Source organism: Diadema antillarum, unplaced genomic scaffold (assembly GCF_040938485.1).
Source record: "Diadema antillarum isolate AM-2024a unplaced genomic scaffold, OU_Dant_1.0 seq00001753_RagTag, whole genome shotgun sequence".
Classification (NCBI taxonomy): domain Eukaryota; kingdom Metazoa; phylum Echinodermata; class Echinoidea; order Diadematoida; family Diadematidae; genus Diadema; species Diadema antillarum.
Window position 1 is genome coordinate 160,001 of NW_027272435.1, and position 16,227 is coordinate 176,227.

A 16,227-nucleotide genomic window follows, 5' to 3' on the forward strand; every position below is an offset into this window, starting at 1 on the left:
CTTGAATCTTGAAGTGATATTTTGATAATTTAGAATATGAACGACACCGGTAGAAAGCAAAAATTTAAACAAATTTTGTTGCAGATCTAATAATCTGAGAGATAAGCAGTGGACATTAATTTTGAATCTTTGCAGCAGACAAATCCTGGTAACGCGACCGATTTTGTTAACTCGGTTTGACTTCGCTGTTTGGCGACATGATTGAAAATCTCATGTCCCTAAAATATAAAATCAATCATAACATCATAGAAAATACTCTTCTGAGATAATGATATGTCACATGTGGCGTGATAGGTCTGGAATTTCAGTCAAGTGGCAAAGCCAACAGTTTTCAATATATTCAGATCATCATGTCGTCTCCACGTATCATGAAAGTTAATCATGAAGCCATGGAAGAATACTCAGCAAAGATAGATTATTACACAATACGACATGACAGGTTTTGAGCTGGTTCCAGTCACTTGACAAAGTTGGCTAAAAATGCAATACATTGTATAAGGTTCGTAGGAAAAATTGTTCAGAAGTAGGAGATACAAGGAATAGATATTTACTCACCACTGTAGTTAGAATTAAAAGACAAACAGAAGGTTTCAGAGCCCTTTCAGAACACACCAAAACAAAAGCGAACAAACAAGATTATTGCAGCCCCCCCCCCCCATGATATCACATTTCCAAACGGGAAAGTTGCTTTGAATGTCATCTTATATTGCAGCTCATCGCAGAATCCCCGATGCTCTTTTGTTCTTTTTCCACATTAGTTATAATTATCCTCTTGAAGCTAAAGGTATATAGGTACATGATATAGGAGAGATTCTGTCAGTGCCAATTAAATCGACTGACACTATTAAGAGAGTGTATGATTTCTAAGCAAAGTTGTCAGAGGGTACATCTCCAAACAAGAACACTCGACCTTGTTTGATAATTTTTGTAGCTCTCTGGAACAAAAATTTTACTATCACGATGAAGTTTGTTTTCATCCATAGTTGACTTCAGGATTAAAATTATGCCACATTGTAGACCCAAGTGCCTCTAGATTAGGATTTTCAAATCTAGATATCGCAGGAATGTCCTGGGATTTTCTTCTGAATAATTATAGCATTTTCCATCTAAACAAAGAAAGACAGACAACTCTTTGGATTTGATGTTATCCTGTTTGCAACTGATTCAAAGCTGTATTCAGTCGGCTTCTTTTGAACACTATTAGAATGCCTTGAAAATGAAGACTTCTTCCTTATTTAGTCAATAATCATACCGTCCTCCCATTACACCCGGTATATAAGGGACATTTGTGTGCGGGTCAGTATGACGTCATGTAAAAGACTACAAACAAACTGTTGCTGGATCATCTATGACATCAAATGGACATTACCTGCAGTGACCGATGGATGGTGGTAAAATTTACTATAGCCAGTGTAACAATAGTGTTAACTCAAGTATAGACGATTATACGATCTTTTGATCTGATGTGATATATTCAGGTGCTTGTAATGTTACTATTTTGAAATATACGTATTCATTTATTTGTGATATAGACGTAACTTGCAAGTTATATATTATGTTATATACACTCTACTACATACTTTTGTATGGAAAAGTCAATTCAGTATGTCAACGTCTTCTGTATGTATCTCCCTTGACAATTTATCTTGTAAATACTACCTCGAATCATATATACTTGCTGTCAAAAAAAAAGTTTGCGAAGTTGACCAGAGAAGCTATTTATTCTTGATATTGTAAAGACTTTTCTGAATAAAGTGTATCAAGGAAGATTTTTGGTCACGTTTTTAGCCGTGCTGTATTGATAACAAAATTAATGTATGATGTTGAACAGTTTTTATCACATTGAATTTATTGTATCTGTATACATTATGTTTTCTGACGATTGTGTGGCGAAGTGCTAATGGCAATGTGTACAAATTATAATTTTGATTTCAAGATATCGTAGTGCACTATCGGTCTTGTACAGAAAGGGGACTAAGCTGATGCATAGAGTGGAAAATGCTTGTCATTCCAACCGTTCTATTAGTACACAACTGTACCTGGAGATTCCTTTGTCTTTATGACTACAGTATTGCATTAATCCAACGGCTCTTTATTTTGCAGGTTCGTTTTCCGAAAGTGTACTAGGGTTCGATATACTAAGAGTTCATTTCATCTATATATGAAACTTAAAAGGGCTTATTAGTCCGAAGATTTAACAAGGTTAGTTGTTCCCAAACTTAAATGAGATTGATCAAAGCAAATATTTTTATTGAGCTATGCTGCTTAATGAATTTTGATTTTTGTTTTTGTTTGCTGTTTGCTCCTTTGCGGAAACTCCTTCTTGATGGTAGGGTATATGGATAATCTAAAGTCCCCACCACTCTATTGAAATCAATTTTGCTAGGAACTGAGAATCAACGTCCTTTCAGCACAGGGAACCCATCCGCGCAACTGCTCGAGACAAACGATAAAATGTCGTGCGCTAAAATGTACACACAAATCATCCTCCCTGAGACTTTCGTTTACGAGAAAAAAAGTCATATTATATGTTTTTGAATCATTCACGGTACTTTCTTTTACAAAAAGTGCAAAAAACAAACAAACAAACAAACACCTGATTCATTTTGGAACTAACGAATCTTCGGAATAAATAGCTGTTAGTCATACGATGCTATGGTTTCATAGCATGACTGTCGTTAACATTGATGAATATAATGACGGTAGAGTATCCTCTCCTGTTTGTCCGCTTTGCACGATTCCTCTAAGTCTTTTATATCTTGTAAACCCTCTTCACCCACTGTCTGGTAATTGAATCTGACTACATCGTTCCCAATATGGTTTGGAAATTGTATCATACAGTATTAGAAACTATTACCATTGTATTATGGCAGCAATAAGTTGTACTGAGCAAGTCAGTTAAAAGGATCGGTATATTGGCCACAACCTGTGTCGTCACACATGATGTTGATTAGGCGTAAGACAATTAGCGATTGAAGTATATACCAGCAGAAACTGCAGCATTATGTAGATGTGGTCATGTTATATACTCTATAATTTTGATCCCCCTAGAGTAACTGGTTTATTTTTTTCCTTGCAGTTAGTCGAGTATCAATACGGCCACATGAAACAAATGCATTGACCGAGCAGGTATCCTCCTTGTATCAACCAAGTCTTTTCCTCTTTATGGTATTTAGCTTACTTGCCGATGAATTCTCACAGGTTTTCACCTTGTCATTGCAATCCCAAGTCCGAAGATTTAACAAGGTTAATTGTTTCCAAACTTAAATGTTGTATAATTTTAGATTATACTGTAACACCAAACAGTTCTGTTGGTAGCCAGTAATGACGTATAAGTGTCGATCATAGTGAATACAGCAGGTTGTGAAGGCTCCATTAACGAGCCAGCTTAGGGATGATGGTATAGTGTTGGTTGAGATGAGGATTCAGCATTTAACTTTTTGTGAGATATTTAGAATCTACTTATAAAATGTTGAAAAGCACACAATACTATAAGAGGAATGTAAAGTTTATTTGATGAAAATCGTTTCTCAAATGGCCGAGATATCCAAAAACAAACAGGTGGGTCCCATCTTTTATCAAGATCGCGTTGTTTTGGCTATCTAAGCCATTTCAAAAACAGTTTTCATTTAATAAACTTTGAATTCCTCTTAGAATTATTATGCTCTTTTATATTTCATAACAGGTTTCTCATTATCTCTCACACAAAAAAGTTGAAAATCTGAAGCACAGTCTCACCAAAAACTATACCATCCCTTTAAACATGTTTACAAGGATTGGTGCGATTGTCACATCTTATTACTCAACCTTTGAATACACCATAGAATTTTGGGGCCTACTTCCATTTTCTGAACTCCGTCTTTCCAGTTTATTTTCACCCGACTTTCTTTTTTTCATACTTCACTTTGCATTCGCTGAACACTTTGCATTTTCCTTTCACCAGTTATTAATAGCTGCGTGGCGTACCATGTGAACCTATCTATATGACATTTTCCTCATGTTTCTTAACTCCAATACAATGGTTGTTTGATTGTACCAGCTCTCACAATCGCTTAATGACATTATCTTTCTTATTTCTCCTTCCTCTCCCTCTTTATCCATTTTACACCAATTTTCCTTTTTGCTGTGACAGTGCCCTCTAAGAAATTTGCCTCTCGCAGGCTGGAAGCTTCTTTTCAACAAAGAATTACGACAACTACGTTTTGAGTGAATTTACTCTAACAGTTCCCCGTGTTGTGAATCTCGTGTGAATTTACTTTGAACAAAATACATGTATTGTGTTCCAATATTAGTGCAATTGAAGAGTGTATAAAGCATGTCTGAATGTATATCTTCATAATATTTTCAGAGCAATTGTATTTATTTTGAGAGAAAAATCGACTTAATGAAATTCTATTCAATGTAAAATGTCGGTGTAGGGGCAAAAGTGGATTTTATGTACAGCAAGGAAAGCTGTAATAGACGTCATATAAATGTAATATGGTAATGACTGCTAAATTGCAATGTAATTGTTGAAAATATTTATGCATGCGAATCACCTGATTGGTCATATCAGGATGACTTTCTTTATATCTCTGATGTTTTATCGATTTTTGTGAGAATAGCGCAGAAGATGTGTCTCTCATTTGAGAAGATTATTTATGACATTCTTTTGAACGTTGAAAAGATTATCATTCTGTGTTTTAGTTCTGGTTTCTATTGTATAACATAAGCAAAGTTCAGTGTCCAGATGTTTTACTGTCATCTAAAGTGTTTGAATTAGTGATGTATATACATCTGTGTGTGTTCTCGACTTGAAAGTGAAGATGTTCAATGTGTGAATAAAAACAAGATTGACGTATTGTTTCCCTACAGAAGAAAAAAACAAGAGACTGAAGGTGTACCAAAGAATTGTGGTTTGGAGTTGATTTGACAAGCTTATACCGCGAAAATCTCGCCTTAACGTGTAATGGCTGTGAACGATAGATTTACAAGAGAGAGAGAGAGAGAGAGAGAGAGAGAGAGAGAGAGAGAGGGGGGGGGGGGTGGGGGAGAAGAAGAAAGAAAGGGCTCTGTTGGCAATTCCGACATGCATTATGCACATGCAGTGTAGTGAAAATGCTTATTACACTGTGTATGCACACTCTATGCACACACACACACACACACACACGCAAACACGCGCACACACACTATACTGAAATACATTCAATATAATGTTGCGTGTTAGTATATGCATGTATATTTAGGGGTGGGGTGGGGTAGTGCTTGTGGTTGTTGGGGTCAAGGGTCAATTCCCCCCTCCCCCCCCCCCCCCCCCTTGCTCGATGAAGAATGTCTGGATGGAACCCTCAAAAGACATACATGGTTATATTCTCTGAATTCTGTGTATTTAAAAAAAAAATAAATAAATACTGCATTCTCGTGTCAATGGTATAAGTCCGACACGCACACACACAAAAAAAAACTGCCAAAATCACTATCCCAACACACACACACTAGAAAATGTTCCACAAACATAATTGTTGTACGAGATCAAGTACAACATACAAACAAATGTCAGAACTGATTCCTTGAGAACATACATGTTACACATATGTGTAATGATTTTTTCCCTAATTTCTGTGTATGTCTTACTATCTAAAACTGTTTACATACAATGTACTAAATTACGTTTTTAGGAAGCATGAGTTACATTCAGCATTTTGCAGATAATGGGAACGATGTTTGGACACTAGTTGTAAGCATGATTTCATTACAGGTGTGTTTGGTAGTTATTCTGCCATTAAATCTGCTTTCAGTGAGTGAATATCTATAACTGAGGAAGGAACCTAACTAACTAAAATGTCTTTATCATGTGAAGACTTAAATAACTAGACAACACACTTATATAGCTGTTCTATTTAAAAGAATAATGTCTCTTATGCATTCTTCTTTAAATACCACACAAACTCAGCAATCGGGATAAAACTTCAATCAAGTATTAAGATGATATACAAGACAATCACTTGTGCCAAGGCAAATATTTAATGATGATGCATCTATTTTTCAGTCCATCATAGTCATCATACACTACACTGATTGAATAGTTCTTCAGTTAGTGCCAACATTTTCCTTATCAAGTATACTTTGACTTCTGAGATATAAAAACTACTACGTGTATGTCTTCTGTTCTCTCTCAAATCCTTTTGTATGTGTATTTCGACACCAAAAATTTGCAGTTGAAATAAATTAATTCCACTGCTTCTTAGTTAAATGAAATGCCTCCACTTCTATCACAATCACTACACAGTGTGTGCCATACATGTGCATGCAACTGATCTTTCATATTGCTATGAAAAATTTCTTGACCACTGACAGATGATTGACCTTAACCTCATTTTGAATAGAGAAAATTTTTTTTAAAAAAGGTTTATGACGTGCATATCCAATCACTTTCAATGCTTTACACTCATGCTTCTCAACCTGTGGGCCACAATGTCATTTAAAAAAAAAATATATATATATATATATTTATATATATATAATATATATATATATATATATATATATATATATATATATATATATACACACAATTAATTTGTATTTGATTTAACTGGGCCTCAAAAATCTTTTTAGGGGCCGAAGTGGGCCTCAGAATTAGATGGTTGAGAAGCATGGCTTTACACCAAGTAACACTACAAAATACACTTGATGAATGGAATTTACGGCTGGATATTGTACTTTTGGTTGGAATATTACTTTTAAGATGAATTTTGGTGGCTTTTGACAATTGACCTTTTCAGCCCTATCATTGCAGGTGACTAATATTCAGAATCTGAATGCTGTTCTGCCAAGAGTAGCTGAAGATTGCATTATATTTGCATTGCAAATATGCAAATGTATGGACTTCAGAGTGCTCATGATTAACACACATCTCTGCCTGATAGCCTGAAAATCGTCCACAGATGGGTAAAGTCAGTATAATGATTATGGTCGCTCCAATATGAGAATATACATGCACGTGTTATTCATGTGTACCATGGCAACATCTTCAACATTCTGATCCCTTCCAAGCTCTCCCATGGATTAGCAGTGCATCTGTTATCTGTATCAGTGACTAGGACGTTAGCGTTTCTTGATGGTGTTCCATTTTTTCTTTTCCACTTCAAAAACAGTTGAGTGTCCCTTGAGTTCCAGAACACGCACAGCTGAGGCACAGTTACTTAATATGCTGCTTATCACAGTAGCATTGCGTGAAATGTCCAGAACCACTGCAAACTCTGTCTGATTTGAAATGTCTCTCTCTCAACTGGAACGAGAAGGCCCAGTCATCATGTCAGCTTTGGTGAAACTTCAATGCTGTTTATTTGCAGAACAGTCAGATCTGTGCACTTTTCTGTAAACAGAAAAAAGAAAGGAAAAACAGAAAGGTAACCTTTTCAGGAAGGTGCAGCAGAAGGGACATTCATTTCTTTGGATTCTGATAATTGTTTATTCATTTTTACATATCAAACAAAAATCATATCACCACTGGACATGCTGTAGATGAAGGAATAGCTGAAAATGTTAATTTTAACCAAAGTTCACTGACCTTTGTCCTATACCTTGAGAGATTCTTTAAAAAAAAAAAATTCAAGCATCTGATCTACGCCTCATGTAGCACATCTGGACCAGGTACATGTACCTAGCAAATTCATCACGCAGTTTCTCTTAGATGACAATAATGAAATGGACAAATGCACACACAGAAAACCAGAAAACATAATGTTCCCAGCACCTTTCAGGGCAGAAGCACAAGTCTTCCCACGGTATTGATGATCATTGTAAGTTCGTCACATTGTCTCACCTTTGTACTTTGCAGCACGTTTCCTTCTTCTGAATTTGAAGACTACTTTTTTCTCACTAATGGTCTTCTCTATTATTGTGGCTTCCACTCTAACTGCATCCAGACTGAAGATAAGACGACATATAAAATTCAAATGCTGTTTGGTTGTTTCTAAAGACATGTGATATTAGGTGATGACAAAACCTCCAAATATCTACAATTTTCAGACGTACTACAATGTATTTCAAAATTTGACCAATACATTTCACATGCCATACTTAGAAATCAGGAAATTCATGGCATTTTACTGCAACTGAATATGAAGCATGCTAATTAAAAGCAATATCATGTACTGCAATATCACTTTTGATAGTCATTTAAAGTAATATCATAATTTGCAATATCACTTCTCCACTACCCTGCATTACCTCCACATTCTACTACCTTCAGTTATCAGTCACAGGCTTTCACTTGTCTGCACTGTCATATAACACAGAGTCAAAGTATGAGTGATATGATGGTGATAATGATAATCAGCATTATTTTATTTACTGCCATTAATAAACTCTTTACGGGGTATTATCATTGTTACATGAATTGATAATGAAGAAAAACTGCTGTTTATTTCTTCAGACAGTTTACCTGAGGAGTGGCTTTCCAATCAATGTGAAGTTATCTCCACCAACCAGAAGAACCTATAAAATGATAAGTATGCATAGAACAAAAAGACACATAATGAATTACAATGAGTACAAAATAGTTGGGGTGGCAAGTACTACTAACTGTATTTGTCAAGCCAAATCCTGAAGTATGCATATTTCAATGTTTTCGTGAGAAAAAAAAAATACACAATGGATACTACTACTTGAATGCGAAGTCCTTGCTTTGGACAGAAATTACAATCTTCAATCAGTAGTGACCATACAAAACATCACTTGGAAGCAGTAGAGACATTTACAATTCTGCACAAGATATAATATTCAACTCTTTGAGGAATGGTGTTACCCTATGATTGGTCCTTGTTTTTAATATGTGAATAATGGAATCATTTACACTAAACTCAGTGATTTGCTATTTAAATGTTAACGCCGTAGACAAAATCAAGCTCTGTTGTCAGGAAAAGCACGAAGAGGGTAGCAGTCAAAAAGCCTCAATTTTTACATGGAAGACAAGCCTCGGCATTTTTTCATGACTGATCACAGCAAATTTATGATGCAGAGGAAGAGTATAACAGATCCATCATAATAACTTAAAAACAGAAAGCTGACATCAAGTAGTTCATACATATACACCCCTGATCAGTGAGTCTATGTTCCATACTTCATGCAAAGAATAGATTGATCACCAGTGCAATTAATGACCATGATTTAGAGGTCCCCAAACTCAGTCCTATCAAATGTCAAGTGTTGCCAGCATTCAATCCTTTGATTCTACCATAACAGGTTGCTGCAACAGAAAGCCTTACCTGTATAACCACAGCAACTGAGAGATTTTTGTCAGTACTTTAAGATAAACCTACTCATAGTCATAATGCTGCATTGAATTACTTACAGCACAAAAAAGACAAGCAATCAACAAGCAAATTTTAGTCAACAAGGCAACATTCATGTAAAAGAGAAACCGGAAATGATTCTTATCCCGTTTGTGGGACAGCAAATTTCAGTCTAACATGTATACAAAACACCTAGAATAAATACCATATCACTTTCCTGTAGTGTGGCTACTCTCCCCATATTCATCTCGTTTTACAATTTAAGCCAAGACTCAAAAGTGTTCCACAGTTTAAGTGACAAATCCATGACGCTATGATGACAATCAACAGATGACATAAAATCAACAGATCACATAGAAATCACAACAGAAATCACAACAGAAGAGATCACAACAGAAATCAACAGATGACATAAAAATTGGGTCAATATCCACACCTTTTCAAGTCGTATCCTCTCTCCAACATCAGGGGGCAAATGATTCTGGACAAGTATCAGATCACCGACGGTGACTTTGTGCTGCAAACCAGACAGATGGACAACAGCGAAAAGGCGTGTGTGGCCCTGGGCGATTTCACCACTGACAGCATCTACAACATCTGTGATTGCAAAGAAGAAGAATGGAATACTGAAAGATTGCAATTTCCAAACTTTAACAGGATTTTATTGTCTGTTTTGAAATCTGCCAGAGTTATGGAGTGTGAAAGGGTCAAGACAGCAGTTTAGAGAATTTGAAAAGACAGCACATTCTTCAACTGCACTATGTTGATAGATATTATGTGTTCAGCATTGCCTTTAATACTTTTTGTCATATCTCAGGAATTAAGTAAACATTAAATGCCCTTGTTCTAGCTGTCACATAAAGTCAAACGATTATTTCACTAGACTATCCACATTCAACACTGACTTTTAAAAGATGTCTGGATAGGGCGTTCAGTGCATGAAGTACTTTAAGGGATTTGTCTTATTTCATTCTTTCTTTTCTGCTCATGCAACCATACTGATTGTGTTCCAGTATTCTACATACATTGTACAGCTTTTTTTTTTTTTTATTCCAACAGCTAGCAGCATGATAACATTTTTTATCTGAATAATGTCTCTTTAAAATCAATTTACAAAGCATAATTCATGTCATTACCTGTTGTATGACAATTGTAATTTATATGCTTGCATACATTTGCAAAGGGTTACACATCAAATTGATTCATTTGTGTTCTCCTCGGAAGTTGTATATTTTTCAATTTATTTGGAGTTTACACAACTGAATGTTGCATATGTGTGTCTGTAACCTCAAGACTTAGCACTTGCAATTCTCCCAGAAGCCAGTCCTCAAGTGTGAGCAATAAAAGTTTACAAGGAGCACAAGTACCTTGGTTAAAGCATGTTTGTAAAGTGGGGTATCCTTTTTTATCAAGTGTTAATTCACACTTTGCACCAGTGATACTGAGAATCTTTGGAGCATAAGATTACTTTGGCATGATGCTAATATGTAGAGTAAACTTCATTAAAAAAATGTAAACTTTAGAGTGAAGCTTACTGTTCTTGTCTGTTTTAATTATCACATTACATGACTTGATGAAACATGGACATAAAGCACAAGTCATACACTTCCTGATTTATTTGTCTGAAAGGTTAAATCTGAAAATTATACAAACATGGTGGGCACATGCTTCCTGATTGCGAAGAACTCCAACACACATTTGGTTTGAGACCTCTGTAAGGGTTTATAAGAGATGAAAAGACTTGAGCTCACATGTCACAAAATTCCAATTCTCTCTTTCTACATCCTGCATCATACACCAGTCCACACATGCTTGCTTACCCACCTGATGAATTAGGAGGATGAAGACTTGGTACCAGAGATGAACAGAGCCTGTGAGGTTGCCTGCAGGAACATTCAACATCAACAGCGCATTCTTGATGTTAGCATTGCTATTATGAAGAAATTGATTCCCATAAATATACTGTACTGAAGCCCAACAAACAAACAAACAAACAAACAAACAAACAAACAAACAAGAGACACACATACATGTATCCCATATATATATATATATATATATATATACATGTATATAAAAAAGATCACTATGAATTGAACATGATATCTACTGTAGCTACCATGGGAAATGGCATCATCAAATACAAATTATGTCCCCCAGGGTCAACACTTGCTTCTAGAGTGATCAAGAATGACTAGGTACTAACTGGCTACATGTACTATGTGGACTTATGGACTCAAAGCATGCAACCATTTAAGACTCTTCAAAGCATTTACACTTCTTTCTATGATCTGGTGAAGCACACAATTATGGAACTTGGTCTTCTAAAATACTTGCATCCATAATGAAGAGCCATTCATATTCTTTGCCTTCATGATTCAGCACAACTTCAAAGAGCAAACATACAATTTTTCATCTTTTTTTTAACTCCTTCAGTTTGCTTGTGCTAAATTTGCCTGTTACCAGGAGATCATACTTGTACAGTACATTCATCAACTGAAAATATATAACTGAACCCTCTATATTGAAGGTAACCCTAGAAATGGCATGCATACTGCAATAACAACTGCTACACGTAAACATAGTAACACATCATACCAGTACTAAAAAAAAAACAACACTAAAAAAAAAACAAAAAAAAAAGAAGATATATTTACTCCACATTGTTACCAAGTTGTATAATTTGTATCATTGCTGTCACTGTTGTTCATGGGGTCAAACAGTCGATTGTACAATTCTCACCTTGAATTATCTGGCAGCAAGCTGGACATTGGATAAAGTTTACTGCATGCAACTGGATGTGGAAAGCTTGAATAAACATTCTGGCATACAAATGTTCTGCACATGTGAAGAATATCTGGCTTCTTCCTCGAGAGGTCTATAGAAGTTAAAAGAAAGAAACAAAAATAAAAACAAAATGATCTTGAATTGCTTGGATACCTCATTACAAACAAACATATGATTTGAAGTAAATTGACAGTTGAGAGGATTGAGGATAATCCGATGGCATACAGTGGGTGATTTCAAGTTCAGTGCTAGTGCTAGCTCCCAAATAACAGCGTTAAATCGAGCTCCAACACCGACGGTCAGATTAACGAGGCGATACCGATCAAAATTATCGATCACCAGCACTACAGTGTAGGTGTTGTAATCACAGCACCGCGAGCTCCGCGGGAATTGCGCGACGAAAAAAGTGATGGCGCGTGATTACAGTAAAATATTTAAGATGTAGCCAAACCTGCTTAGTTTTAGACACATAGTGAGGAAGACGGATTAAAATGCCACAAATTTCATCCATTCCCCAAAATACAACTATCTTTATTTTGCTCCTAGGCTCAGATTTATGTAAAGTAGCCATGTCTTGAGTGTTCATTTACGTGGGCGAGCACTGCATTAGCATAGACTTTGCACGTAAAACGAAGAGAGGTCTACCTACTTATGGACGTGAATGTGGGTTTCGCACAGCAACGCTAACACCAGCACCGAACTTGAAATGACGAAAATGATAATCCCTAGGGGCTAGTGTTAGTCAATGGTGAAAAAGCATGTAAATCGCTAACACAAACAGCGGAGCTCGGTTCAGAGCAGACAACATTCAACACCGTGTGACTCGGTCGAGAGGAACATGTGAGAGCTACACTGAATTGACGGCCAGTGCATGCGCACAAATTTTAAATCCATTGACTGGATAAGATGTCATCTCCCAGGTTCCTCTCGACCGAGTCACATTAAGTCATCAATTCGAACAGAAGCAAAAGGGACTATAGTATTGGCAGAACCAAATGTTGCACGTTACCTGTTGTCAACACTTCAACTTCACCTGTAAGTCTTCAACTTGAAGAAATTTTTCGATTTTAAGTTGATATTTATCCGCGATACTACCTCTGTCACGATCCTAAATGCTACAGTGCGCAGCCCCAACGTGCAGTTAGGCAATGCCTAGCTACCCATACACTATAGACGTCTACAGTTAACACAGTTGTAGCATGTAGACCCACGTTTTAGATTCTTATTTAAATTTATTATGAATATTAAGTTAACTTAAAGGACAAGTTCACCTTCATAGACATGTGGGTTGAGTGAATGCAGCAATATTAATAGAACACATCAGTGAGAGTTTGAGGAAAATCGGACAATCCGTTCAAAAGTTATGAATTTTTGAAGTTTCTGCTCAGTCACGGCTGGATGAAAAGACTAAGTTAAGTAAGTTTGTGATGTCACATGAGTACAACGATATAAAGAAAGAATAAAGAAAATTCAACATATTTCCATTTTTCTCGCATAACAAAATAACACTCGACTTCTCTCTTTCGAGGGAAAAATATTACCCTTATACGTCAGTAGCAAGTCGAAGAAATGTGCACTTTATTCAAAAAGTAAAGTTTTGCGAAATTCTCTTTTTATTTTCCCAAAATAGTCGTACGCATGTGACATCATACACTGTAGTATTCTTCTCATCCAGCAGTGACTGCGCAGATACTTAAAATATTCATAACTTTTGAACAGATTGTCCGATTTACCTCAAACTTTCACTGATGTGTTCAACTAATATTGCTGCATTCTCTCAATCCTAATGTATATGAAGGTGGACTTGTCCTTTAAGGCCTAGTAAAATTATACTAATATTACTAGATTCTAGATCTGTTATAACCCCGTCGCGGGGCGCTGTAGGTACGTATTTGTCCGTATGGGGTCGCTGCTGCGGTTAGATCTGTTAGAGCTAGTCTATGCATGCCTATGGCGCATATAGACCCCGCAAGGTACTAGTACTAGACCTAGAGTAGTTAAAAAAAGGACAGTTATGGCCCAGGAAAGATACATTACAAGTAGACAACCGCCCTGCTAGCTGAAACTGTTTAGGGCCTACAACTTGTAGAACTGGGTCTAGCCTAGTTACTAGTAGATACTCTGATACGGATCCGGGCTAACTCGGCCCACGGGACAACTCGTCCCACCCGTCGAGGGTGGGCCGAGTTGTCCCACCCGTTGGTATCGATAGTGATCGTGAGCGCTTGTTTGTGTTTGAGGTTATTTTGTCTTTGTGACGTCTTTTTTAACCGTAAATTTTATAGAATTGTGCTCAGTGGTTTCTGTAAAGAGTATTTGCCAACTTTTGGGGGATACAACGACGTAAAAATGAAATTTCAGACGTTTTTATCGCGGTTCGCGATCCTCATAGGTTCACGTTCATTTCGCGCGGTGGGCTAACTCGGCCCAGCTAAGTTTTAGCTGTTGTTTTGTCAGTAAATCTCCGTAAAACTATCAATTTTATCATGTATGAAGGTGTATTCAGGGTTCCTTCAACTAATTTCATCTTCGAGGGAATTTAATTTTGCACATGTTTGGGGAAATGTTGGATATTTGTTCGCATGTTTTCATCTTTGCCGTATCCGCACCGCACCGGTCTCGCCACCAGCAGCTCGCTCACACATCACAGTGGCAGAGAGAGAGCTGAGCAGCGCCATGCCCATGCCCACTCTCGGCAAGGCACGGGGCGGCGGCGCGGGGCACCCGCGCGAACGGCACAGAGGGAGCAGCCAGCCACTCCGTAAACGTCGCTACGGATACGGGCGGTGGTTGAAATTGGAGGAAAAGGCGTCATTTGCTGCACTTCCCAATTTTCTCGCGTGAGTAAATTCTATGCAGCTTAGTCAGTTGGCATTGTCCTATCGATTGTCTTGAACTTTGAGCTGAGAGCTAGAGAGGGAGCAACTTGTTTCAACTCAACTGTGTTTTGCTGCAACGTCGCGTGTATTGGGCTGAGCTGGTGTGCATGCTACCGCCAGCCAATGCCAAGGTAAAGGGCAAGGTTAAGGGTTTCTGCTAAAGGCTGGGCATATACAGTAGGGGGTTGCTTGACTCTGTTTTTTCTGTTTTTTTTTTTATGGTCTTTTATCTTTTTCTGATATTTTTTTTCCGGGATGACTCAATAATATGTATTCCAACCTCATGCAGTTTGCAGTTGTCATTTTGCTGTTTTTCTGTCTTTAGATCCCCCAGCATCAACGTTATTAATGATTGATACTGAATTAAAAAAAAGAAGAAAAAAACACACACACACAACACACACACACACACACACACACACACATAAAATAACGATTTGGATGCATGCTGTATTGTTGGCAATTATCACGTGACTCGGATGACACTATTCGTTATGTTGGGACACTGCTCCTTAATTTACGAATATGTAACATTTGTGAAATAATATGAGTTTTAATTTGTGACAATGTCACCTTTTTGTGTCTGAAAAGTGAAATGATTTACTAGTACTATGGTGAAGTCTGTTTTCAAAGTGATATTTATTCAATGTACTATAATCGCTAACAGAAATACTGTTGTTAATAACATTCCATATTAAGTTCGGTAGTCCGAACTTAACTTCCCTTGTACAGTCGGCCACTACATTGGGATGTTCGACAGTGACATAGAAAAAGAAGAAATAAGTTCTCACCTCAGCTTGTTGACACCTTCGTCCAGTTTATTTTCATTTGTAGTCATAGTGAGTTGGGTTTTTACATTTTAGTTGGTCTCTTCCATTCCTGTTACTCTCAATTTCAATTTCAATTTACATGTATTTTCTTATTTCTCATGAAAATAGTACAGACAAAATAAAATAATGTACAGCAGTCTGTCTCAGCATGAAGTCAAACACTGTCAAAGGTGAGTTTAGAACTGGGCTATGGTACTAGAAATACGATGGGGCCTATACATACCAGCAAGTTTGTTCAGCTGCAACTTATACATGGAGAATAAGCTCATCAGGAGTCACATTCCAGCAGGGCTCCTACTTAGAACCAGACTGCATGGGCGTCACCAGGGGGGGTGCGTTGGGTGCGAACGCACCCCCCTTCAGATCCTAAAAAAAAAAAAAAAAAATCAGTCTGCACCAGGGACACACACACACACACACACACACACACACACAATCGTCGGCAAAAAC

At 37.1% G+C, this 16,227-nt stretch overlaps 1 long non-coding RNA gene across 1 annotated transcript; it reads right to left on the reverse strand.

The window, feature by feature from the left end:
• Positions 1–9,721: 9,721 nt before the first annotated feature.
• On the reverse strand, positions 9,722–12,137 carry LOC139712048 (uncharacterized). Its single transcript, XR_011709551.1, has 3 exons — positions 12,024–12,137; positions 11,106–11,164; positions 9,722–9,878 (listed from the first exon to the last, which is right to left on the reverse strand). It is a non-coding gene; the product is annotated as an uncharacterized lncRNA (long non-coding RNA).
• Between the last annotated feature and the right edge of the window lie 4,090 nt (positions 12,138–16,227).